General features: G+C 43.2%; 1 long non-coding RNA gene across 1 annotated transcript in view; it reads right to left on the minus strand.

Moving 5' to 3' along the window:
* Positions 1 to 807: 807 nt before the first annotated feature.
* The window catches only part of LOC143080455 (uncharacterized), a 67,698-nt gene continuing 42,956 nt past the window's right edge, over positions 808 to 25,549 (minus strand). The window contains exons 5-6 of the long non-coding RNA XR_012979718.1: positions 3,084 to 3,130; positions 808 to 1,446 (exon numbers count right to left, since the gene is read on the minus strand). This is a non-coding gene — a long non-coding RNA (uncharacterized LOC143080455). The remainder of the gene's footprint in view (positions 1,447 to 3,083; positions 3,131 to 25,549) is intronic.

Here is a 25,549-nt window from a genome sequence, read left to right on the forward strand (position 1 = left end):
TGCTGTTATCAAAAGCAAAAAACCGACTTTTTTATTCAACATACTGTATATTATTTTGAAATTTTTTTAATATGGTGGTGATAACTTATATTTAATGAAATGGTTGGCATATAGTAGATTAACTTTTCGATTCTTCAGTGAAATTGTCTTGAACATCCTTCCTGTAACTGATGATGGTTATGCTGTTACTTTTTATCAGGTAACATGACAGAACGTAACAGAAAGGAATTACGCGATAGTTTTTGTCCTTTTTATCACATTAAATCTAAGTGTATTTCCTGTGACATATAACTTTTAAAAAGATGATATGAAAACACACTTAATGTTGTGGTGCACACTTAAAAATATTCTCAGAAAGTGTAAGAAAAGGCTGTAACAGGATAGAACACCAATAAGTATTTTCTATAAATTCTTACCTTGGATGGGCTTGAATTTTCAAACCTGGCCGCCTTTCCAACTATGTCTTTGTACTAATGCATTCAATACATAATGGGGAAATAACTCTTGGTCTTGTAAACGTTTCCACAGGTAAAAAAACCCCAGTGGTAACAGGAGGTAAATCACCCCTGGGGACAAATTTTTTTCTCTTAAAATTTGCAAAATTTTATTACATGCTATAGTAATGATATAAAAAGACAAATTAGGGGCAAGTTTATTATATAATATATCATATATGTGAGAATCGTACGCCTGTTTAATTAATTTGGATATTATTTGAATGATTTAGTTTTCAAAAAAACACAGGGGACAACATGATTTTATGGGGGGGGGGGGTGTTGGGGGGGGGGGTTGAACATTAAAATTACAATATTTTATTGGAAGAAATATAAGAATGAGTGTTTAATTGGCAGGAGTTGGTGCATTATATAATTTAGTTTTTATTGAAACTTAAAATTTTCAAAAAAGATGGTTGAATCAAAAAATAATTGCTGGTGAAGTGCGGGACATGGAAATTAGACTTTTTTTAGATATTGTCTCATATATACAAACACATGTATATCATGAATATGTCTATTTGGAATTATTGTCTTGATTGTAGTGCAATGTCTGGACTTTATTTCATTAGAAAATACTTATTTACTTACTAACTTATATGTATTGATTGTTGACAAATGAAAATTAGTGTTTAGTTTTATCTCAATAAAGTTGTTATTTTCAATTTTACATTAGAGATTTATGCAACAGCAGTCACAACTGATTTCAAATGATTTACGTCATTGAACCACACACTTCTACACAAATCAAGATGTATAAATTCCGTCAATTATATTTCATTAAAGAAAACATGAATTAATTACAAATACATAGTAAATAATAACAGACGATTTTTCAAAGTTTTAACTACCATTTTTGGTTGTTAGTCCATTTTGAACTTCATTTTCTTTGTCCAATTTGAGAGTAAATTTAATATCCTTATTCACATCTAGGTTTCTATATCGACATGATCTACAAAATAGAAGCTCAACAATGCAAGCAGCATATTTATATAATTAGAATATCCCTGTTCTTAAATATTCTATCGCATTTGCAGTAATAAACGATGATTATGTTTTGTCACGCATGCTGTTTTTCGCGTCAGCATCAACACTGCATTGGTTTGTGATTATGTCAGTTTCAATTTCATGAAACTTAATATAGTTGTTTCTTATGATGGTCAAATGATCTGTATACTTTTTGGTGAAAATAAGATTTAAACTTTTTGAGGTACGGCACTTTATAACTAAAACAGGGGTGTGTTTTTTTCACATGTCGCACTGTATCTCAAAAACGATTCTTGATTATGACTTAAAACTTTAAACACTTCTTAGTTATATTAATCTCAATATCTGTATACTTTTTGGTGATGATTCAAAATTTAATTTTTGAGTTATTGAGTATTTTGTAAAAAAGGGGGAGGTTTTTTTTACATGTCGTGCCATATCTCAAAAACTATTTATGATTATTGCTTAAAACTTTACACACTTCTTTGTTCTATTAATCTAAAGATCTGTATACTTTTTGGTGATTATTCAAAATTTTATGTTTGAGTTCTTGAGTATTTTGTAAAACAGGGGAGGGTTTTTTACATGTCGCGCCGTATCTCAAAAATAAGTTATGATTATTGCTTAAAACTTTACACACTTCTTTGATATATTAATCTAAAGATCTGTATACTTTTTGGTTTTGATTCAAAATTTTATTTTGGTAATATTTAGTTTTTGTAAAAAAAAACAGGGTGGGGGGTTTCACATGTCCCGCCGTGTCTCTAAAACAATATATGGTTATTGCTTAAAACTTTCTCATAAACTATTTATGATTATTGCATAAGACTTCCACATTAGACGTCGGGCGTATCATGCGCTCATGGCGCAGCTGTTTATTATATTAAAGGCCTAATTGATAACAAAGAAATGTACGAAAAGCAAATACATGTACATGTAAAACAGAGGTTAACTAACGTCAACCACTGTAAGCTCATGCCTTGGGACAGCCACATAAAGAATGTGGCGAGGTAAAACATGTTTGTTAGCGTTCAAACTTCCTCCTTACATAATCAGTGGTGTAATAAGTCAACACAACATAAGAATAAACTGTCAAAAGCAGTTGTAATTGTATCAACTTAAACAATCGGAACGAGGTACAAAAGCAACAAACAACGGACACAAAGCAACCAAATAAGATTACTCGCAGTCTGAAAGCTACTTCAAAGCCAAGAACAATTTATAAAAAAAATCATGTTTTCTCTGGCTTAATTTTTATCAGACGAGTACACATTCTACAAATTCATTGTGAAGATATTATGGTAGTCTGATAATGAATGACCTTGTTCATATTCGAGATAATGGTCCAGATAAAGGACACACCTTAATATTGTAGTTTTTTTTTAAACAGTTCATACAGTTCCCCATGCGTGAAGCGCCTGTTTCTGAAATGATCTTCACAAAATACGAAATGTTTTGCGGCAAGTATAAACTTAAGAGTAGAATTTGGTATATTTTTGAAGAGGGAAAACAATTAGATACAAACACAGTTAGTTTTGGCATTTTGGTTAAGTTTAAAATTCTGTCCATGAACTGCATTTAAAAGATTAACTTAATTCTTACTTTCACTTGTTGTTGGTGCTTCCCATGTTTCATATTCATCACCATCACTTTGTAAGAAAAATAAATACACAGTATAAACAATAATAAGATATAAAAGCATTAAGGTAAACAATGCAGTATACTTAAAACAAAATCAGAGGCGTAGCCTGACCCTTATTTTTAGTGAGACAAAGGAGGACAGGACACAAAAGCGGCATAGCCAGAAATTAGTAGTGCTTTTGCTAATTAATATTCATAATAATTATGTAAATGAAAATTGTACCACGTGATAATAATTTGAACTGGACTGTTGATATCACTAAGATCTATAAAACACGGATATTTTAAGTTACCCGTCACAGAGTCCTTATTTACAATCACTTTGATATTTCCGTAAAGTTGTCAGGCGGTCAAAATCAAAACAATGAACGCGAATTTAGTGAATTTGTCATGTTTTAGTGATGCTTCTTGAAATAGGGGCATTTTTTATTTACGTGGGAACCTAGAGTTCAACTACTACACATACAAGGTTTGGACTTGCTTATTCTTTAGACATTCAAGTTTCAAATTTCACCCGGCAACCTGTTTTGAATGACCTTGTAAGCCAATTTTCAACTCGAAGATTGCAAATTTGACGTTTCAGCCATTTCAGCCTGTATTTTACACTGCAGTCACTGTGTTAAAAGCCTCTCGCTTCGATTTTTAAAATAGCTCAGGAACCTTGATTTTTGCAACAACAGTTGGTGTATATTGTTAAGTCCGAGATTACTCTGACGTCCAACCATGCGTCCAACGGCTGTTTTGCCAGATAAGCTGGGGCCGTGGGACGTCAGAGCTCGTCCCATATCAAAAGGTGGATATTTGCGCACCCAAAATAGATGCGCTGCTTCGTCGCTTCTGGTGCCGATTGGGGGCCTTGGAATTATATAAATCGGGCATCAATCTGTTCATTTTTCATTTATCTCTTCATTTATGTAAGTTTGCCCTACCTGCCAAACTTTATTTTTCCATATTTTAATATTTTCTCGTGGGTTTGAACCCACCCCCAGTGAAAAATGGTAATTTTCCGTCTATTTTCCGATTTCAAAACGACCTTGAGAGGTGAACACTGACAAGACTGTGTTTTTTTGTCATTCAAGTATTACCCTATAGTTACAGTTGTCCATTCATGCTAGCTGGGAGTATATTGGACTTCGGTGTCTTGCTTGGGAATTATTATTGTCAAGTCAGGTCTGCCTAAATGTCCGTTTTTATGGTTTTTTGACAAAACAGTGACCTAGATTTTACAGACTAGATTCCTATTGACCATATCATACCTCGTTGTGTTCCTATACCACCTATGCATGCATATATGATAATAGTTTTTACCAACAGTCACTTCTAGTTACGTAGTGGCCATCAAAAGATGCCCACCCCCACCTGATTTTGGCTACTTTTCATGTTTTTTTCGATTTTGAACTCTTAAACGGCTTTCAAAGTGCCAAATTTTCATGAACAGACATCTGAGAAGAGTTGATGGACCATGAACTGCTTGGTTGAAGTCCCTGCTATCATGACAGTTCAGTTGGGGGCAGTTCAAAAAAAGTATGGAGGGTCATACGGGCCATCAAATAATGGTTGTCGCCATCACGCCTACAGGCGGGATTGGGGTTAAAGGGTTAAGTCCGATTTTGGGGGTATTTGTATGCGTACATTGTCAGAAAAACACATTTCAAATGATTTTTTTCCGATTTTCTGATCGCCTTGATATCTGCAAAAGGGACTTTTTAGGAACGTTAATTATAATTCTAACGAAAAATCGTAGCTTCTTTATCATTGTATGTAACAGATTATCTACAAACTAAATTCAATCAGCGTACAGGAGGTTCATGTCTATCCTGTTACCGCTACTTAAATCAGTCGTTAAATTATTCTCCCTATGAATATTGAATCAGTCAGTGTTGATTTCAAAAATGCAAAGTAATCTTTACATTTTAAACGCCTCGTTTCTTGAACGACAGTGTAGGGAAAAGAAATTTCAAGACATTTAGTGAAAAAAATAGAGCGTACTTTTTTCATGTCTATGCTGTTACCAACCATTTTGATTAATTACACTAACAGTATGGTTGTAAAAAGTGCAATAACGTGTTGGAAACCAAATTCACAATAGAAAACCATAATCACTTCACCAAAGGGAGTAGTTATTTCACAACAGCAATCAAAAACGAAGAATTTTGTCTATCCTGTTACTATGGTTGCTATGGTTACAGTAACAGGATAGACAATTATAGACAAAAACGTCGTTAAATTTTTTATCTTAACATGTAGGTGGAAAACGAATGAAATATTTCATTGTTTGAACTCATCTAAAGGTTATAACGTCTTAATCTATCCAATTAAGCATTTGCAGGTGCAATACTGATATCGGTAACAGGATAGACAAAAAGGTAACAGGATAGACTTTTATATAGTAATATATCAGAAACGTACGTTCCTGTTACCAACGAAATAAGAGAAAAGTAAATTAACTTATGAGAGATTTACTTGATGTTGGGTTTATTTGAAAGGGTGAAAAAAGGCCGAACAATTTAAATTGCTATCTTAGACTTGCATTACTGGTGGTAATTTTTACAACCTTTGAAAACCAAATTTTAGAGACATTTTTGAGTACAACCTAGAAAATTGGCAAATAATCTATTATGTTACAGAATGAATATATATAGAAGTTTATTCTCGTGAAAACCATCTAATTGGTAACGTAAAACAAGCTTAATATTTTATCTAAACCTTTTCTTAATAACCCAAAATTTCTTTTGAAAATGGTAACAGGATATAGACAAAATATTGTACCACCTGTTGTTTCAAGATATTCTTGTATGACATCATTAAGATTGCATCTTTTAATATGTTGTTCTTAAAGTACTGTTTGTTTTGATTTGCTTATGTAGAGGGTTGTTTGAATAAGTAACTTTTAATAAATTTTTCAATTTCAAAATTCGACATTTTTTGAAAATGACCCATATACCATTTTTTATAGTCTCTCATTACTCTTTTTAGAGTGGCTCTTGTTTTATATTGGAAATTGTAATATTATGTAAATGTTTTATAAGAGGTGAGACTCAAATAAAATATTGTCTTGTCTTGTCTTGTCTTGTAATATGAAAATGATTAGCCTGTAATATGAAATCAAACATACCTAGAAAAAAAATGTAATTGAACGAGTTCGCCATCTACTTTAATCTATGTTTAATATGTTTATATCGCTTATATTAATTGTAGATGGCGTCTAGACTAAAATACACATGAAACGATGATACATATTTTCGAGCCCATGCCTTTTAAATTTGTTTCGTTTAGACTTTATGATTTGATATATATTTTAGTATGTAATAAATCCAATATGAGAAATTGGGTCAAACTGGTGAACTTGAATTTGTGCCCGTTTATTTTTGTCCGTCCTTTTTTTTTACCCTAAGGCAGCAACCATTTGATTTTCTGGGGGGGGGGGGGGGGGGGGGGGGGGCTATGGTTTTTTTGGAAAAAAAAGTTTGTTTCCAGTTTTTGGAGAAAAAAATAATTTGTTTTTGATTCTGAGAAAAAAAAATTGTTTGTTTCAAGTAGTGTCATAATGACAATTCTGCCGCAAGACCATTTTCCATGCAGAAATCCTACATCAGACCCCAAATTTGGGCCCCCGGGATGCAAATGGGTCTTGAGTGAGTCGGGGATGCTGAAAAAGTGCTTGGAGGTAAGCTATTTGGGTGTGGAGGGTCTTTTTTCGACGGGGAAATACCTCGTCGGAAAAGATTATTTTCTTGCGTAATTATTAGTGAATTATCTCCCCTGATTTTCGGGAAAAAAATTGCGTTCTTTGCAGATATTTTCGCACCAGAGACCAAGGAAAGGAGAAAGAACCTACCAGAATCCCTAAAATATGCTTCTGATGAGATTTCAGTAATTTTTGTTGGGGTCCAAAGGTATGCAGGGGGAAATTTTACAAATTATTTTGGCGATATGCAAATTTTCTCTACCTTCTGCAAGGAAATCCTTGGAACAACGTAGTATAAATACCAATCGAAATCATATAGTAATAATACTATGCACAAGCTTGGTGATTTAGAAAAGTCACCATCTCATCTTAAAAAATTAAAAAATTTTAATAGTATAAATAAAATCATGTCATCCAAGATTATAATGGATCGTCTTGGAGATTCCGTCTGCGAAGATAGCAGACCAACTTCATCTCCCGAAATGCAGAAATTCTGCAATACCCCATTGAAAAGGAAGAAGGAGCAACTTTGCAAAGGCAAACCGGGGAAAGATGGACTTTGCTGGAGGCACTCCCCGCGGCAAGACGATACATTTCAACCGATCGGAGGGAAATTTCGGGTGACCGAGACCATGGGGGAACTTAGGAAAATTGCTAAGGAGGAAGGGGTGAGGGGATATAGTAGGAAAAATAAGATGGATTTGGTGCGGCTCATTGAGTCGGCGACCGACCGAAAATTCAAGCGTCGGGAAGTACTCACTAGGAAGCAGCTCAAGACGATAGCAAGGCGCAGGGGGATCACCAATTTCTCCCGGCTGAAGAAAGATCAGCTGGCTGAGAAGGTGAAGCAGAGCATTGAAGAAGCCGCCGACCAGATCGAGATTGCGGATAAGCGGGAGGCCGTGGGAGGGATATTTGGCACGGTGGACATCAAGCCAAAGACGCAGCTGGACGTGGAGACTTTCATAAGGCTAAGCTGGGGGAAAATCCGAAGCACGATTTCGGAGGGGCTGGTGGAAAAGAAAGGGTTGAAAGTGGAAATACTACTCCACGTGGAGATGGTAAGGATTATCCCGGCGACCAGTGAAAATAACTACGCCAATCCAATATTCCGATCGGCCTCGAGGGTAATCCTCGAGTCGTCAGATTTGGACGAAGAGATAGCGCAGATGGAGGATAAGATCAAGGAAAGCATGGAGGCTTTCAATGCTAAAGGGAGTGGATGGACCTTTGGACACATCGAGAAGCTGGAGATTCAGTTGAATGAGCACAAGCCCCTGAAGGGAAGCTCATATATACCACTTCCTAAGAAGCTTGCTGCCAAAAAGGCAATAGTCAACGTGAAAAATGAGGATCAGCAGTGCTTCAAATGGGCGATCCTCTCAGCCCTCCATCACGAGGAGGTGGATCAGAAGAGCAGCCACCGGGTCAAGCAGTACGAAAAGTGGACGGACGAGCTCAGGTTCGACGGCATCGACTTCCCGGTCTCATTCCGGGGAATCGATAGGTTCGAGAAGCTCAATGAGGGGATCAAGGTCAACGTATATGGATTCGATATGGGGAAGGAGGGAGGGGTCTACCCTATGAGGATATCTGAAAAGGAGGATGCCGGGGCAAAGCACGTGGATCTAATGCTAGTGGCTAATGATGAGACGCGACACTACTGCTGGGTGAAGAATCTCTCTCGGCTCTTGACGGCGCAGGTAAGCGATCACGACGGGGAAGCTTACTTCTGCCGCCGATGCCTGAACCACTTCACTCGGCAAGAAAAGCTTGACCAGCACATCGAATATTGCGGTCAGAAGAAGGCAGTGAAAATCGAGATGCCGAGCGAAGGGAGCTACATTAGCTTCCAAAATCACATCCGATCGATGAAGGTGCCATTCGTCGTATACGCAGATTTCGAGTGCTTCACGACCAAGGTCCAGCCTGAACCAGCGAAGTCGGGCGTAGACAGAATCATGCAGATGCTGGAGCACTTTCTGGAGCTTATCAAGCAGAAGGTAGAAGGGGGCGAACCGTCCGAACCTCATACCAAGATCCTCCAGAAGCACGTACCATCGGGATTCTGCTACCATATCAAGTGCTTCGATGAAACGGTATACGCCAAGGAGCCGGTGATCTATACCACGCAGCAAGAAGGGGAGGACGTGGGGCAGATCTTTGTGGATCGGCTCACAAAAGACATCCGGGAAATCTATCAGCAAAACGATTTTAAGAAGCCCATGACGATGACGGAGGAAGATAAGATTGCCTTTGCGGAAGCCACCAAGTGCTTCATCTGCGACCAGGAGCTTGGGGAAGATAGGGTGAGGGACCATTGCCACTTCACAGGAAAATTCAGGGGAGCCGCGCACAATGATTGCAATCTGAACTATCGGGCGCCGAAATTCATTCCGGTCATCTTCCATAATCTAGCCGGCTACGATGCCCATCTCTTCATCAAGGCGCTGGGGGCTACCGAGGGCAAGATCGATTGCATCCCCAACACGGAGGAGCGCTACATCTCATTCACCAAGAGCGTGGCGGTTGGCTCGTACAAGGATAAGAAGGGGAAAATGAAGACGCTCTATCAGCACCTGCGCTTCATCGATAGCTTCAAGTTCATGGGGGCAAGCCTGCAGAAGCTGGTAGAATCCACGCCGGCCGATGCCTTTACCAATATGAGGCGGGAATTTGGGGCCAAGCCGATGGATCCGGGACTCTTCAAGATTGGACACTTTGAGTCGGAGAATGGGCGAAGCATTACCTTGCGTGAAGTGATCGACCGGGAAAAGCTGAAGCATATCGTGACGCATCCGGAGGACTACGAGCTGGGGAGTAGATATATCAAGGGGGAGAAGGTGGATAAGGATGCTCAGCTGACGCTCTTGCAGGATTACTTGGTCCGCACCAACGCCCTGGGTGAGTGCCCGATGCGATATTACCAGCGCCATGGCTTCGGGAGGTATTGGACGGGCGAGAAGATCGGCCTTCAGAATATCAGCCGTCGCATCCGGCATACCCTATGCGCAGATCATATGATCGATATCGATATGAAGAATGCGCATCCGACTCTGCTCTCCTGGTATTGTCACGAAAATGGCATTGAGTGCATGGGGCTCGACGCATATATCAGCGACCGAGAAGGGTTAATTGCAGACCTGATGGCCTATGAGGGAATCAGCCGGGACGATGCGAAAACCTATCTGCTCGCCATCATCAATGGGAAGATCGCCAAACTCGAGCATGACGCACCAACCTGGCTCCGGGACTATTATGAGGGGATGAGGCAGATCATGGATGAAGTGATCAAGCTGAACCCTGACCTACATAAGCTTGCTCGCGAATCCAAGGAGAAGAGGGGGACGAACTACAATATCGAGGGCACAACCGTGAATTACGTCATGTGCTCCCTGGAAAATAAGGCTCTGATGGCGGCCTTTGACTACCTGACCGAGCAGGAGATCGAGGTGGGGTCGCTCGTATTCGATGGACTGATGATTCATAAGAAGGGGGTTCCGCGAACCAGGCTGCCCGAGATTCTCCAAGGCTGCTCTCAGAGGGTGAAGGAAGTCGTTGGGGCGGATATTACCTTCACGGTCAAGGAGATGGATGAAGGGTATGATATCCCCACCGCGGAGATCGGGCAGAAAAGCCATAACTTAGATCTGCTTCTGCGCAAAGGAGTCTACCCCTACGACTATATGGATAGCTTCGAAAGGCTCCAGGAGACCCAGCTCCCACCCAAGGAAGCCTTCTTCAGCACGCTCACCGGTGAGCATATCAGCGATGAAGATTACGCTCACGCTCAGAAGGTCTGGGAGGCATTCGGATGCAAGACCATGCGCGATTATCACGACCTCTATCTCGAAACCGACGTGGTCTTACTCACCGACGTCTTCGAGAATTTCCGCAAAATCTGCATGGAGCAATATGGTCTCGATCCGGTGCACTACTACACAGCGCCAGGGTTAGCTTACGACGCCGCACTCAAGTTTAGCAATATCAAGCTTGAGCTTCTCACCGACCCCGATATGATGCTCATGGTCGAGAAGGGGATTCGCGGGGGTCTGACCATGGCGTCTCAGAGATATGCTCGGGCGAATAATCCCTACGTGCAAGATTTCGATCCAAGCAAGCCGACCAACTATTTGATGTATCTGGACGCAAATAATCTTTACGGATGGGCGATGAGTCGGGCCCTACCCACCGGAGGTTTCAAGTGGATTAACCTCTCGGAAGTCCCAGACCTCAGCACGCTTGGCGAAGAGGATGAGCAGGGATATATCTTGGAAGTGGATCTCGAATACCCCAGGGAGCTCCACGATCGTCACAACGATTATCCCCTCGCACCGGAATCCATGGTGATCAATGGAGTCAGGAAGCTGGTGGCCAACCTCCACGACAAGGAGAAATATGTGGTTCACTACGTGAATCTCAAGAAGTATCTTGCCCGGGGGCTGAAGCTGAAGAAGATCCACCGAGTCCTCAAATTCACCCAGAGCCCATGGCTGAGGGCTTACGTGGAGAAGAATACGGCTTGCAGGACTGCAGCATCCACAGACTTCGAGAAGGACTTCTTCAAGCTCATGGTCAACTCGGTATTCGGGAAGACCATGGAAAATATCCGGAATAGGGTGGACGTGCGACTGGTCAATAGCGAGAAGATCGCCCTGAAGCTAGTGGCCAAGCCCAACTTCAAGCGTAGGACGGTCTTCAGCAAGAATCTGGCCGCCGTCCATCTGCATCGCACCAAACTGGTCTTCGATAAGCCCATCTACTTAGGATTCTCCATCCTTGATATATCAAAGACCCTGATGGCCGACTTCGTCTATGATTACCTCAAGCCTCGGTATGGCGACCGACTCAGCATCTGCTATACGGATACGGATAGCCTGATCTGCGATATTCAGACGGAAGACGTATATAAGGATATGGCGGAGAGCGTGCAGCAGTGCTTCGATACGTCCAACTATGCCCCAGACCATGCGTCCGGGATCCAAGTCGGCGTAAATAAGAAAGTGCTTGGCAAATTCAAGGATGAGTGCGCCGGCCACCCGATGACCGAGTACGTAGGTCTCCGGCCGAAAGCATATGCCTTCAAGGTGGATCGCGAGGAGTGCAAGAGGGCTAAGGGCGTGAAGAAGAGCGTGGTCGAGACCAATCTGACCTTCGCTGACTATAAGGAGTGCCTGGATACGGGCAAGGAGAAGTATCGCTCGATGAAAATCATCCGCAGTCGGCTCCACCAGGTCCTCACCCTAGAATCCTGCAAGAAATCCCTCTCCTCCAACGACGATAAGCGGTATATCCTGCCGGATGGGATCCATACCCTAGCGCATGGTCACTACTGGATCTAATAATAAATGAGCAACATACGAGTGCATGGAATCCTCCTCCCCCATAAGCCCCTTTCGAACGTAGAGCTCGAGGAAGCTGCATCTGCCCTAGGAATCCCCCGCTTCAGAGGCGTATTTATGCGCGACGCCCTGCCACCCACCCCCAATCCCATCGAATGCGGCATCCTCAATCACGACGATCGCGATGGCCCCGGCACGCACTGGACTTGCTGGTATAAGCGTCGAGGGCTCAAAGTCTACTTCGACTCTTACGGCCTACCTCCGCCCGATGAGATGGTCGATTATCTACGGCCGGAGATTCGATATAATACCGATGAGCTGCAGCGACGTGGGGACGTGGTCTGCGGGCATTTCTGCTTGCACGTGCTGAAGCTGCTGGCGGACGGCTGGGCCTTCGACGACGTAGTATTCTCACTGTAAATAAATGGACAAATTTGGATCAAGTAGACGAGCCCCAGCTCGCTCCATGCTCCAAGATCTCGATATGAAGGACTATCGCATCACCGGGTTGGGAGAGCCGAAAGACGACGCGGATGCCGTGACGAAGGAATGGGTGGACGATCAACTGAAAAGAATCTTGAAAGACCTCGAAGCCCTACAATCAGAATGCAACCAATTGAAGATGGATCTGAAGCGGATGACCAGGGAAATCAACGATTCAATCAAGACATCCACCAGAGACAAGGTAGACAGGACAGAGTGCGTATCGACCAATGGTGGTAAGATGAGCATCGACTTGGATATGCAAGGGCATGCGATCCGCAATCTGCCAGAGGGAAGCCGGTCAGATGAGCCGGTCACCAAGGGATGGTATGCTAAGAATTGGCAGGAGCTGGTGGCAAGCATGCAGTCCAGGATAAACGACCTAGAAAAGAAGATCAAGTCTAGTAGGTCCAAACGACGGGTGAGCGAAATTGATGATCATGATCGTTCCATTGACTCAATCAAGACAACGCTTGAAGGTTGGCACGCCTCCAACCGGGGCTGATCTCCCCATAGCCTTTCTGGTCTCTCTCAAGGGACCGGAAAGATTACTGATAGGAGGCTTATTCCAGGTCGGATTGCTTGATCCAAGAGTTGAATTCCTTGGGATATCCTTTCCACTTTACGAAGGCCTCTTTCACCCCACCTCGGGTTCGTCGTCGCAAAATCTTCTCGATCCGATAAACGTCCTGGTCGGTGCGCTGGAGCTCCGGCTCGTAGAAGGATCCCTGGATCTCCTCGTCGTTGAAATCCTTGAGGCGATAGGTGGGTGGCTGCGTCCCTAGAGCCTGGGAAATGGTGAAGACTTCTTCTGTCCAGCGAGGTGTATAGCCTTTCTCGAAAGTGCCCTTCTTCTTGGTGATCCGGACTTTATCGCCAACGTTGAATCGCTGAGGCTGCATGGGTGGGAGATCGCCGTAGAGATTCCAGAAGACCTTGGCCTCGTGCTGCTTCTGGCTGGCAGCGGTGGGAGTCATCTTGATAGATCGATGCTTGGTGGTATTATACTGGCGGACGAGATCGTCCAAGACGGGGAGGTAGGCGCGCGTCGAATTGGCTGAGAAATATTTGAACATTTTCTCCTTCATGGTGCGATTCCAGCGCTCGACGACGCTCGACTTTTCCTCATTCTCGGTGGAGTAGAGCTCGACGTCGTGCTTCTGGAGCAGATCCTTCACCTCACGATTATAAAATTCCGTGCCCTTATCGGTCCATAGCTTCTTCGGCGTGCGATCCTTGAAGACGGTCCGAAAGGCATCCCGAACCGTGGATCCTTTCTTATCCTTGAGCGGCACCAGCCATCCGTACTTGGAGAAGACGTCGATGATGCTCAAGAGATATTTGAAGCCTCGATTATCGCGGGAGAAGGCGCTCATATCTACGAGATCGGCGGCCCAGGTCTTGTCCACTCCGCCCACCACCACGCGACGCTTCTGGAATTTGCGTCGGACTGGCTTATGCAGCTCTTCGGCTAGCTCGTCCGACCAACGCACTTTTTTTTTTCCTACTCCCAATCCAAATCGTGCCTTGGTGCCAATGATGGGTCTGACGATGCTTCGATCCGTACGTTCCCGTGCAGTGGGATTGGGCATGGCGTCGAGCGAGGTTAGCATCGTCTTATCGCAGATGGAATTGCGAGCGGCCGTATCCTTATGCTTGGCATAGCAGAGATCGTGGTGGTAGGCTGCTTGATCGACTCGATTGATGGGTCTCGACCAGGCCTTGGGAGTGCCATCAGCATTCAAGCGCTTGCTCAGGTTGGTCCCCGGGCCGGTGAAATTATGCCCTGGCAGATGCATTTCGACGGGCATTCGATTGATCAGCTTATTCATGAGTCCAGCCCCCTTAGCCGCCACGAACTGCGACTTCCTAGCCCCGCAGACGGTGCAGGTCCCCACCTTCCGCCGCCGCCCATTGCTGGTTATCACCTCTTCCAATCCTACCGTATCCGTCTTCCTACGGCATTTCACGCAGTAGATCATTATTTTATATAAATGGACATCGAAGATATCTCTTATAGCGATAGTGCTCCCACGAGGACCAATCACTTCCTCCTCCCCAATCGATCGATCCGGGGCCTCATCATCGGGAAGTCCGACTGCGGCAAGACGACGCTGCTGAATAACCTCCTCCTGCGCGACGGATGGCTCGACTACGATCGACTTTACGTCTTTGGGAAGTCTCTTCACCAGCCCATCTACCAACTGCTGCAACGGGCGCTGGCGAAAGGGTTCTCGAAGGAAGATATCCGCACGCTCATCTCCATCAAGGAGAAGTGCCCCCACTCACTGATCGATGCGCTTGAAACGTTGAAGCCATCGACTCGGTCGGTCAGCATCGAGCCGTTCTTCTTCGAGCAAGGGAATGATGTGCCCGACCCTCGCCAGCTCGATCCCAACCGTAAGAATCTCATGGTCTTCGACGACTTGATGCTGAGCAAGCAAAGCAAGTGCGAGGACTACTACGTGCGCGGCCGCCATAATAACGTCGACTGCTTCTACCTCTGCCAAAACTACTTCAAGCTACCCCGACAATCGATCCGGGAGAATGCCAACTTCATCTGCCTCTTCAAGCAGGACGATAAGAATCGAGATCATCTGCGTCGGGATCATTGCAACGATCTCACTAAGGAGCAGTTCGATGAGCTATGCAACCATTGCTGGTCAAAACCCTACGGCTTCTTGACCATCGATCTCTCGAGTCCCAAGGCGGCGGGAAAATATCGATGCAATTTAGATGAATTCTACGTAGTCTAATATATATAGAATGATGGAAGAATTTTTTCTAGAGAATCAAGAAGATTTGGATGCTTTAGATCCTCCACCACCACCCCCAGCCCCAACCCCTGAGTGCGAGCATGAGTGGTATGACGTATTTATTGGCTATACGGGTATCCCAGGTTTCCTCTGCTGCAGATGCGGTGCTGAAAAATTCGCGCAACGTATGGATCCTGAAGATTTTGCAGGAAGGAATTATAATCACTTCTCTCGCCGCCGGAGACGTCCACGAGAACCGCAACCGCAGTGCACCATCAAAACTGTTCGTGGCAGTCAGTGCATGCATCCATGCCACCCGGGTAAAGACCAATGCACGAGGCATCTCAATCATCCCCCAAGGTCCCCACAACCACTCTGCCATACCAAGATGAAGAAAGGTATCGAGTGCAAGCATCCATGCAGACCGGGTGAAGACCGATGCGGGAGGCACCAAACGCTTAGGGGCGTTCGTTCAAACGCTTAGGGGCGTTCGTTCAAACGCTTAGGGGCGTTCGGAGGCGTTCGGCGCAAGAAAATTTCCAGAGATTTTTTTTTCTCCGGAAATTTATTCCCCATCACCATTCTGGGTTCGTCACGACCAAACCTCCAAATGCTGCTATAAATAAATGACGTTCATCAAGATCACTGATCCAAAGCAGCGCGAGGCGCTCGCTAAAGAGCTGCAGGATACGAAGCGGGCTATTCAAGCGAGCAACCTGCAGCATCGTCTCAGCAATATCGACCTGGACCGAGATCTCACCAAGGTCTTCAAGCCCGTGGTAGAGGCTCAGAAGGCAGCAGCTTCCCAGATCACTCAAAAGATCGAAGAACTACCTGCACCAGTGCCAGCCCTACCCCCGCCTCCCGAACCACTTCCCATCGAACCACCCATGAATACTATCCTCGGACCTCGGGCTCAAAAGTTTCTCAAGCTCAGCATGACTCCGAACGCCGACTACACGTTTGGGCTGAGAGTGGAAGGCAATACGATCATGATCGGGGGCTTACCCGTCAACTTCGAAGGTGATGATATTTTAGTGGATGGGGTGCGCTACAAAGGGACCCCCGGCCTATGGGAGCTGATGGTGATGAAGCGTCCCGAATCGTATGATCCCGAAGATCTGATGACCTATGGCGAGATCTTGCGAGCATCGGGTGCCATGTATCAAGGAAATTCCATCCTATCGAGGACCCCAAAAGCGAACAGAAGCTACAAATGGAAGGAGATCGTATCGCACATCTATAAGCAAGATAAATTTGGCAGCGGTATGCCGGCCGTATTTCTCCCCAACGACTTCGACCCTTTGCTAGATCGTCTGGATCTGTGCGCCGCTGCCTATCGAGCTGGGAACAATGGAGTACGCAACGAGATGGTGGCCATCCTCGACGCCATGAAGCGTCTGGGGCACGTCGACCATGGCGAGTACGTTCAGCTGCATCGTCAGCTCCTATAAATAAATTATGCCTCTATTGATTAATCAAGGATATCGTCGGAAGTATGTGGTGGGTGGTCGAGGACTATTCGACGTCGCCACGAAGCTTCTCGGGCGCGTATTTACCTCCTCCACCGCTAAGACCTTAGGAAGCAAAGCCATGAGCGCTGCCACCAATGCTGCTATCAAGGGAGTCGAGAAGGGAGCTTCCAAGGCCGTCGACCACGTCGTAGAGAAAGTATCGCGCCGCAGCAAGATCCCAAAGCAACACGCCCCCAGCAAGATCCCGAAGCAAAGGACCTCGCAGCAGCAAGCCCGCCTGAATAATCTCATCTCAGGCGCTGGCATCGCCACCATCCACGACTTCGTCCAGCGCTATAAATAAATACGCAATGGCTGAAATTCTCTCCATCACTGAAGAACTAACCTTCGATGAAAGTCTCCAGGAGTATCAGGTCCACGAATATGAGCCCCAAGCCGGCGCCCAGCTCAATAATGCCGGTGCCGAAATCCGCATTAATATCGAGACCCAGGACGAGTTTCTCCATCCCGCCGAGAGCTACCTCTTAGTCGAAGGCAAGCTTCAGAAAAACGACGGGACCGCCTACGTCAACGGTGATCTCGTATCGCTCGCTCATAATGGAGTGATGTTTCTCTTCCGCAGCATCAGCTACCGACTCTCCGGCCAGCAGATCGAGCATCTCAACGATCCAGGCGTCGCCACCACCATGCTGGGGATGCTCACCTACCCCGACGACTTCTCCAAATCCCAGGGACTCAACCAGCTATGGTTCAAGGATTCCACTGCCGATGCCGAAGCGGAAAATACCGGATTCGCAGCTCGGCATGGATATATCATCACCAAACCCCTTTCCAAGGGGTCATTCTCCTTCGCTATTCCCCTTAAGCATATCTTTGGATTTGCCGCCGACTACGAAAAGATCGTTTATGGATTCAAGCACGAGCTCTCTCTGGTGCGCGATTCGGATGCCAATGCAGTGCTAAGAGCTGCTGCCGTCAACGACGTAGCCAAAGTAGTCTTGAGCAAGGTATCGTGGTTCGTCCCCCACGTCACCCCCTCCGATCAAGACAAGCTGCGGCTCTATAAGACCATCCAGAGTAAGTCCAAGATCGACTGCGGATTTCGCATGAGGCAGTGCGATTCCATAGCCGTGCCCCAGACCACTCAATTCAACTGGCGCCTGGCTGCCAAAAGCGGACGCGAGAAACCTCGATGGATCATCGTCGCCTTCCAGACGGATAGGAGCAATGATCAGACGCATAATGCCGCCGTTTTCGATCACTGCCGATTGCGAAATATCCACGTGACCCTCAATGCAGAGCGCTATCCCGCCGTGGATTACGATGCCAGCTTCACCCAGAATAAGGTCGCCAGAGTCTTCAAGCAGGCTGCTGATTTCCGCAAGCATTTCCATAGCATGGAAAGTCTGCTCAGCAATGGTGGCGTCAATCCCTCCGACTTCATCGATCTCTACCCTCTCTTCGTGATCGACGTGAGTCATCAGTCCGAGCGCTTGAAGGAATCCACCGTGGATATCCAGATCCGAGCCGAATTTGAGCGCAACGTACCTGCCGCCACCGAAGCCTTCGCCCTGATCATCTCCGATCGAATCCTCCAGTTCGAATCCGATGGCCGGAAGATGAACGTCGTCTTCTGAGGATGATTATATAAATGAACGCTTCACTTTTGCAGAAAATCGCCACCAATACCGAGCCCAAGCAGGGGTTCTCCTTCATTGTATCCGGCACCGGTAGCCGAATCCTGACCCGGCTCAATCCACCCCTGCAGCTACGTGAAGACAAGGACTACGAGATGGCTTTGGTGAATCTGGAGACATACTACTCCATCCCCAACATTCATGAAGCCAATAATTCCCTACGCTACTCCCCCAATAACGGCCGTCGCTGGTTTCCCATCACCCTGAGCACCGGCTCCTATGGCATCAACAACATCAATGAGGAGATTCAGCGCCAGATGCTGCTCAACAAGCACAAGAAAAAGATCATCATCGATGCAAATCGCGCGACCCTGAGAGCAACGCTCACCCAGGCCACGACCTATCAAGTGGATTTCGACGTCGACAATAGCATCGCTGACGTGCTGGGGTTTGATCGTAAGATGTATGCTCACGACAGATCCACGAATGGCTACAGAGAGGGTGAGCGCATCGTCAATATCATCAGCATCAATAGCATCATGGTGAATAGTGATATCATCCATGGTAGCTTCGTCAATGGCTCCCAGCAGTCCACCATCTATAGCTTCTTCCCAGGCGTCGACCCCGGCATGAAGATCCTCCAAAATCCAAAAAACCTAGTCTACCTACCCGTGACTCTGAGGACGATCAATCGTATGCAGACTTATCTCACCGATCAAGACGGTCGCCCCATCGATCTACGCGGTGAGCATCTCACTATACGCTTTCATCTTCGCGAAGTATAGATAAATGACTTACCAAGAATATGGTTTGAACTTAACGAAAGGTCAAGCTGATAAGCTGCAAAGGGCAGCCAAGAAGGGTTGCCCCGTCACCATCCGCCTATCCCATGCAAATCTTCGAGGGGAGCACGCGATGCTTCTCACCACCCGTCAAATCCAAAAGATTACCAAGCTTCTCCAGAAAGGCTCCGGTGGTATGAATCTGGAGCTGAGTGCCACCCAACTGAAGGAGAATATGCAGAAAGTAGGTGGTTTCCTCCCCATGCTGGCCGGACTGGCTATGAGAGCCCTTCCCATGGTAGCCAAGACCATTTTACCTGCCCTCGGAGTGGGTGCTTTGAGTGGTTTGGGTAGCACTGCTATCTCCAAAGCCATCGGCTCTGGGTTGTATTTGAAGCGTGGTGGATGTGTGTGCACGGTGAAACCTAGCGGCAAAGGTCTCTACCTCAAACCGTCCAATGCCCGCATTATCCAAGGTGACGGCCTCTACCTAAAGCGGGGTCAGCAATTCCACGATGGTTCCGGCCTGATCTTAGGTCCTAATAGCCCCTTCAAGAACGTACCCCTGCTCGGCATGCTCCTATAAATAAATGGATGATGAAGTAGATGGCAGACTCGAGGATTTCCTAGAATCCGAGGTCCAGAAATATTCCCGCATGCTTCGGATCTATAAGCGACTTGATAAGGTAGTCTCCATCTTCCTGGCTGCGGCCTCGATCAGCAGTCTATTGCTCACCAGCGGCACCATGGGATCGGCCTTGACCGGGGTTGGTGTCGCGGCGTCCCTCCCCCTTGGATCCCTCGCATGCTTGAGTGCTACGACCACTCTAGTGCTCTCGCTGATCACCAAGCGAATCGCCAAGAAGAAGATGAAGCATCGCGATACTCTCCGCTTGGCCAGATCCTATCAGTCTCAGCTCCCGGGTGAAGATGGTACCTTTGCCGTCTGTCTGAAGAATTACTACGATGGAAAGGATCGACTACGCCAGCCATCGCCCCCATTCAGCGAAAGTCTAGCCAAGCATTCCCAAGACCCTCGCTGATCCCAGTCCTCAAGTATCTTTTTCCGATGGGTTTCCCCATCAGAAAAGGATTCTCCCACGCCCCCTCTCAAATTACCACTTCGAAGTCAAAGTAGTCATACCCGCTCTTCTTTGACTTCTTCATCCCATAATTATCGATCTTGAGCAGGTGCCACTTTTGCTGCGATATTCGCCGCAATTCCCAGATCATCCTGCTGCACGCCCAGACTTTGGTCTTTACCCCTTTCCTCTCCAACGTCAGAATCATACCCTCCCCGCACTGGCTTTTCGTCTCCTTGACCTCCACGACTTGGAATATTTCCCAAGGCAGGTCGCGCCACCTCAGAATCGGCTCGCGTCTGGCCTCCCTTTGAGCTTGTGCCCTCTTTCTCACTTCCTCGTCGCTCTCTTCCCGCACGGGACCTAGCAATCGGATATGTTGATCCATCTTTTGAAAAGATTCAGAATTCATGATTTATTGGATTTCCAAATTTTTTAATCTATTTTGGTGAATTATTACCTCCAAGCACTTTTTCAGCATCCCCGACTCACTCAAGACCCATTTGCATCCCGGGGGCCCAAATTTGGGGTCTGATGTAGGATTTCTGCATGGAAAATGGTCTTGCGGCAGAATTGTCATTATGACACTACTGTTTCACCCTCAGCTGCCACTATATGTAATGCTAAAATTGAAAGGAAAAAATTGTTTTCGACTTGTCGCGAAAAAAGACGAGTGTTAAGGTAATATAACAACATACAGAAAGTTGATTTTTATTCTATTAGTTAATTTTAAGAAATATTAGTTTATGAACATATCTATATTACTAAAGGAAGAGACCGATTTCATTGAGCCGCAACTCCTATGAAACCATGCAAGATCGGAAATATATGCGATATGACGTATAACATTTATGTAGTGTTTTGTACTTCCTAAAGGAGTAGGTTCAGTAAGACCCCTTTTTGGCCCCAAAATATAGCAGTTTTACAAAATTGTTAAAATGTAAACCTTTAGTTATTTATTGGACAGTAGAATGCTTCTGCTACATAAATATGGGCTGTTTTTGACAATACAATGCACATATATCCGGTACTAGCACCATTAAGTCATGCTAAATTACTGAAATCCTCATAATTCTAGCATTTTAGTTAAATTTTATACGGTTTTCGTGTAAAACGAAAGTGGCCGCATTCGTGTTCATCCTTAATATTGAAATGTAAGTTGTATTTTATGATGATACATAACATATATAAAGGTTGAGGATGAACACGGATGCGACCACTTTCATTTGTACCAAAAACCATCTGAAAAGTGACATTTTTCGGCACATTAGGTAGATTTTTCATATTTGAGCTTGAATCGGATCGTTTTTAATGACTAAATCTGTTAAAATCTTTCACATAAACTGATTAATTCAAATAAAATAGACACTTAAGTGTTTAAAAAGTGGTCAAAATCTTTCGTCAGATGAACCTGAAATTTGAGGCCAAAATCGGTCCTTACCGGACCTACTCCTTTGTCAATTTTTGGAGAAAATATTCAAATTCTGAGACTGTTATCGATCCGTGGTTATAGGCTTTAGGTTATGCTCAGTCGACGTACTGCCCGCGAAATCTTCAATACTTACAAAAAGAGGTCATGACCTTCGTCATTATACAGGGATTAATACTACTAAATACATTCTTTGTCACAAAAATTTCCGGTTGTAGTAAGAAAACCAGGACAGGTTCAAGCAGAAAGATTTTGATAGCAAAGAAGACTATGCACTTTATACTCTGCACGACTTTATGATGACATAACGAATACTAAAAATCAAGGCTTAAAATAAGGCGTATAGGTAGTCATTTTGATAAATGTTGTTTGTATGAAGTTACCAGTTTAATGTATAAATCCCTTTTAAATTTTATAGAACTTCCAAGCACACATATATAGTTATATATACAAAAGTACATGTATACTATAAAATCATAGCAAATCATCAATCGGAAATCATACTTTGATTTAGTCACGGATCCGCGATTTCGCAGGTGTTTTCTAGTTGTTGCAATATAAACCTGGGGCCGTGTCAACGAAGCTGTCCTAGGACTAGGACATGTCTTAGGATGGTCTTAGGACACGTCTTAGTCCTAAGTCAGGTTAACGAAAGTCTCCTAAAATAAGATATGCCCTAAATTTGGTCCTAAAGTTAGGACATACAAATAGGTGTCTTAGGATAGTCCTAAAGGTTACAATGTCCTAAAACGTAATAAAAACAACAAATATGGCATAAACTCAATACTAAAAATACATATTATACAATATTAAACTATCATACTGTTATGAGAATTAAATTAATACAACAATTTTTTTTTTCAATTTTTGTTAAAGATTTAATTGTATTACATTGTATTATTTCGTGCTGCCTTTTTGCGTTAATTGTTTTCCATATAAAAGTCCTCCTCCCTCTCTTTATACATATAGATACTAAAATACCATTAAATCTGTCATAGCAATCTCAACATATTTTTTCAATTAAAAAAATGTGTTAGGATGGTCCTAGGACCATCGTAGTTAGGACTGTCCTAAGACAGCTTTGTTTTACATCCTAAGACATATCTCAGACACGTCCTAAGACCATCCTAAATAACGTCCTAAGACATATCTTAGGACATATCCTAGGATACTTTCATTGACACGGCCCCAGGGATATGTTTTTTCACCTGTTGTATTCCATACCAATATTAATTTGCATTTTATTTAATTTTTTTTTTAATCAGAATAATTGCTCTTTTTATGCAAACTAATAAAAATAATGCAAAATACTATCAAACAGAAGCCCAAACATTAACATAATACATTGTTGATATACTGTGGATTCGTTTTTTTCCCGAGTGTACTTGTTTTCGAAATTTATGATTTACCGTTACCCATGACATCCATGAAAATTGATTTCCCAGGAATAATAAATGAATCTATAGTAATATGATGATAATTTAAGTAAAATTAAAAAGAAAGTTATCTATATGTTTGATTTCATTAATCAATCAAAGTTCTCTATGAAACTAATTTGACAACTGTATTCTAATCCGTAAACAACATAACCATTCAATAGCCCCAAATGCTTTTTATTTGTCAATGTTTAAATCTCTATCATTAAAGATTCCATCATTATCAGGGGCGGATCCAGCCATTTTAAAAAGGGGGGGGGGGGTTCCAAACCCAGGACAAAGGGGGGGGGGGGTTCCAATTACATGTCCCCATTCAAATGCATTGATCGTCCAAAAAAAAGGGGGGGTTCCAACCCCCGGAACCCCCCCTCTGGATCCGCGCCTGATTATGACACGCTTAACGTATTCTAAATTACTGGACCATGAACATCCAATTAACTACTACCGAAACAAAATGTTTACCAATCCCTCCCTAAATCACTGGAGCATAAACATCTATCTATCTATATAATTCGACTTTTATTTCAAAAACTTTGTACCAAAATATGATGCCATGTAGATCGGTTCATCGAAAAATAACTATGAATATACTACTATAATATATAGAAACTCTCTATATAATATAGCAGTGATCGCCATGGAGAAGAAACTTTTAATTGATAGTTAATAGCAAATACTCTTTATTTATGAAAATCAAATCAAATATATATATACATCCACACGTATAAAAAATTTGGTTTTTATCCAACGCAATCATAGGTTTGACCTATGAGGTTTGAACGTAGCTTTCAATTTAGAGCTGTTTATATATATGAGGGTACATTTTATATGGCCTTCCAAATACCGTTTCGATCCCTAATATCACTGAAGAGACATTTATTGTCGAAATCCGGATCTGGTGTACAAAAAAAATATATATTGACACCTTATGTTTGTGGCATAACAGCGGGGCCACAAGTTAATTATTTTCTGTTTAGTATTAAATTTATATTAAGATCCATTTTGTTACATCTTGTGATCAATTTTATTTAGCAATCGCCAATGGCAGTCAGCAAGGTTAAAGAACATCAGTTGTTCGACCTGTTAGTCAAATGCGTTTTGTTTAAATATACTTTTTCACTTTTTTTTTGTCTTTTGGAAAATGTTGTTTGTGCTGTGTTTAGACCCTTCTACAACGAAATTTGTTTTACATGCACAAGTATAAAAATTGCGGTTTTTATCCAACGCAATCATAGGTTTGAACGAAGTTTTCAATTTAGACATGAGGTGTCAATATTTTTGTGTACGCCAGATCCGGATTTCGACAATAAATGTTTCTTCAGTGGTGTCGAAACGGTATTTTGAAGGCCATATAATTTATGATAGACTCTTGAAATTATAGAGTCAATATAGGATGCATGAACGGATCATATTAACCGGAGTATATATATAAACAAGTCTAAATTGAAAACAACGTTCAAACCTATGATTGCGTTATATAAAAACCGAAATTTTGTATACGTGTGCATGTAAAACAAATTCTGTTGTAAAGGGGTCTAAATACAGCACAAACAGCATTTTCCAAAAGACTAAAAAAATGAAAAAAATATATTTTAACAAAACGCATGACTAGCAAGTAGAACAACTGCTGTTCTTAAACCCTACTGACTGCCATTGACAATTGTAAAATAAATTGATCACAAGATGTAACAAAATGGATCTTTGTATTAATTTAATACCAAACAGAAAACAATACACTTGCGGCAAAGATAGTAACCCACAAACGTGAGGTGCTAAAATTTGTACACCATAACCGGATTTCGACAATTAATGCCTCTTCAGTGATGTTAGGGATTGAAACAGTAATTGGAAAGCCATATACCTCAATTTAGGATAGACTCTTGAATTTTAAAGAGTTAGGATAATATGGTACAAAATGATTCAACCTTAACCATATCTCAAATCGGTATAATAGATGACAAAAATAAAATCGATGTCATCAAAACAATATATGCTTATAATCATAATATTTCTTTGAACTCAACTATTTCTAAACTTGAAATACAATAATCTAACTCTAAAACTACTAAAACTATTGCTATTAATGTATAAAATTATGAATTAAAAGTATAAGTTTTTCTTATTTTTATAAAAAAAACCAAGTAGTTTATAATTAACATTGGTTTTATAAAATTGCTTTGAAAAGTGGTAATTTTATATATAGTAAAACTATGTAAAGAGAGTGTTAAACATGTTCTTTTTCTGTTAAGAGAAATTAAAACGGTTAAGATTTACAACATATTTTGGCACAAAGTCCTTTAAAATACAACTTTGTTAA

The sequence above is a fragment of the Mytilus galloprovincialis genome, chromosome 6 (genome assembly GCF_965363235.1).
Source record: "Mytilus galloprovincialis chromosome 6, xbMytGall1.hap1.1, whole genome shotgun sequence".
NCBI lineage: Eukaryota > Metazoa > Mollusca > Bivalvia > Mytilida > Mytilidae > Mytilus > Mytilus galloprovincialis.